Below are 3,413 nucleotides of genomic sequence, written 5' to 3' on the forward strand. Positions count from 1 at the left end.
AGCTATCTAGTTTAACTTACCAACCCAAATACTAAATAAGAAAAGGAATATAAATAGTTAATGGATTTTATAGGAAAAAGATCTATTTTAACGAATCACACGTAGAGATATTGCTAGCACACAAAAAGTTAATGGTATTTCATAACTAATGGATTGAGCAGCAGCTCGTAGACCGCCTGAAAAAGAATATTTATTATTTGAGCTATATCCTGCCATAAGAAGACCAATAGGAGCTATACTTGAAATGGCAATCCATAAAAAAACACCAATACTAAGATCGGCTAAAACAAAATGATATCCCAAAGGGATAACTAAAAAACTTAATAAAACTGATATGACTGCTATAGAGGGTCCAATGCTAAATAAAGAAATATCTCCTCGGGATGGCAGAATATCTTCTTTAAAAAGTAGCTTAGTCCCATCTGCTATAGCTTGAAGCAGGCCCAGGGGGCCAGCATATTCAGGACCAATACGTTGTTGTATCGACGCAGATATTTCTCTTTCTAACCACACAATTACGAGTACCTCTATTGTTATTCCCAAAAGGAGGGTCAAAATGGGTAGAATCGATATCAGTCCATAGACTTCTTTTAATAATTCCAATTTCGAAAAAGAATTGATAGTTTCTACCTCTACCCTATCTATTATCATTTCAACGATCAACTTCCCCCATAATGATATCTATACTACCTAATATCGTCATGATATCAGCCAATTTCATTTTTTTAACTAGCTGAGGAAGAATTTGCAAATTAATAAACCCGGGTGGACGGATTTTCCATCTCCAGGGGAAAAGGCTATCATCTCCTACTAGATAAATCCCTAATTCACCTTTTGGGGCTTCTACTCTTACATAAAGCTCTTGTCTTGACAATTCAAAATTGGGCGAAGGTTTTTTACCAAGAAATTTATACTCAAAATCATTCCATTCAGAATTATTTTCTTTCTTAAAGCGTCGGACTTCTAAATTTTCATAAGGTCCTCCAGGAATTTTTTCTACAGCTTGTTGAATTATTTTGATGGATTCCCTCATTTCACCAATTCGTACTAAATAGCGAGCTAACGAATCCCCTTCTTTTTGCCATTGGACTTTCCAATCAAATTGGTTGTAAGACTCATAAGGATCTACTTTACGAAGATCCCATTGTATTCCAGAAGCTCGTAACATCGGTCCCGATAAGCCCCAATTTACTGCTTCTTCTCCGCTAATAAAACCTACTCCTTCAACTCGCTCTAAAAAAATTGGATTCTGTGTAATAAGTTGTTGATATTCAACAACTCCGCGTAAAAAATAATCACAGAAATCTAAACATTTATCGATCCATCCATAAGGTAGATCGGCGGCTACTCCTCCGATGCGAAAGTAATTGTGCATCATTCGCATACCTGTAGCAGCTTCAAATAGATCATATATTAATTCTCTCTCTCTAAAAATATAGAAAAAAGGAGTCTGTGCGCCGAGATCCGCCATAAAAGGTCCAAGCCATAGCAAGTGAGAAGCTATCCGGCTTAATTCTAACATAATTACCCTAATATAGCTGGCTCTTTGTGGTATTTGAATATTCTCCAAGAATTCTGGTGCATTTACTGTTATTGCTTCTGTAAACATAGTAGCTAAATAATCCCACCTTGTTACATAAGGTAAGTATTGTATAATAGTTCGGTTTTCCGCGATTTTTTCCATTCCTCTGTGTAAATACCCTAATATGGGTTCACAATCAATAACATCCTCACCATCGAGAGTAACGATCAGTCGAAGAACACCATGCATTGATGGGTGTTGAGGGCCCATATTGACTATCATGAGATCTTTTCTTGTAAGCGGTAGACTCATATCCTTTCTTCCTTAATTCATTATTCCATGAAAATGGATTATTCCATGAATTCCTCAAAGCGAGGCTCATCAAAATGAAAAATCTAAGACTACTATAAGACTACTAAAAAAATAATAAAACAAGAAAAAAATTTGAACGATTAAATTACTGCTCCCGAATATTCAACTGACCGATTAATTTCTTATAACGTACTCTATTTTTCTTTGCCAAATAAGCCAGCAAACGTCGACGTTTTCCCAAAAGTCTTCGTAGACCTCTTTCCGATGAAAAATCTTTTTTGTGTAATTCCAAATGTGAAGCAAGTCTCCGTATCTTATTGGTGAAACTGAATACTTGAAATTCAACAGAACCCCTGTTTTCTTCTTTTTCTTCTTTAACCATAAATCCAAAAATTTTTCTACCTCCTTTCTTTTTCATGTATTTTTCTGATCAGGAAAAATACAAAATTATGTCAGTTATTTTGAAGTTATTCTAATCTCGTACACACACAAATTTGCAATTATTCATCTACTACTGGAATTTGGATTTATTTTATCGATGCAAATTGGATTTGGATAGAAGGGTACATTCTTTCTAATATTTTAGATAGAAGAAATGTTTCTTCTATCTAAAATATTAGAAAGAATTTTGCTGATTTATTTATTGCTATATGCAATTTATGGAATTGATACACCATTTAATTGATATCATTTAGCAAAATGAAACACACAGCATATGCATCCATCTTTTGGCTCGAGAATTTCACGGGATAGAGATATGGTATAAGAAATAGACTATTAAGTAACTCTAAATGAATTGTGGATACATCTGTATCCTTAACATACTGAAACGATTGTCATTATTCGTATCAAACCAATAGCGATTCATACAAGCTAAATCTTCTAATCAATGGTGGGCCAATAATGAATTTTTTTGCATATGTATTAAGACGCTTGGCCTGATTTCGAAATTGTCCAGAGTTTTATATGTTGTTTTCATTGCAAAATGATGGGTCTCCTTCCATAACTTTCCAATTACGAGTACGAGAATTGAAAGACATGAAAATTCTCAATTCTCTACGGCGTCTAGTAGATAGAAACAAGAAAATCAGAAGAATCTTTCTCTCTATTCACTATCATTCCGCGTCTTCGACTTCTATTAGTTTCTTTTCTTCTTTAATGCAATAGCTATAGTTTGATATAAGAATCCATTTCTCAAAGTAATGGAAACCATTCTCTTATAGGAAATGGTTCGAAAATCGCTATTCCACCTTTTAGGTATCGTGAAAAGTGATACCTGTGAAGATCGTGCATTTCAGTCAAATTCAGATCCGTTTTTCGAGTCCATGATATAATATAACCAAATTGGATAGATCTTCCACCTGTTTAGCTAAGAAAGAATAGATACAGAGGTGGATAATAGATCGATATGAAGATCATGAGCTGCCCCATAATGAAATCGCCAGTAGTCGCGAATATCTCCTTCTTCCCTAATCCAAGATTGGAGAAAGAAGATCTAAGAGGGACCTATGGAGAATGTAGTCAGAAATCCATAATAGAGTCCGACCACAACGACCGAATTAATTATCCTCATCGAGAA

Source organism: Triticum urartu, unplaced genomic scaffold (genome assembly GCF_056163025.1).
Source record: "Triticum urartu cultivar PI428250 unplaced genomic scaffold, HENAU_Tu73 scaffold246, whole genome shotgun sequence".
NCBI lineage: Eukaryota > Viridiplantae > Streptophyta > Magnoliopsida > Poales > Poaceae > Triticum > Triticum urartu.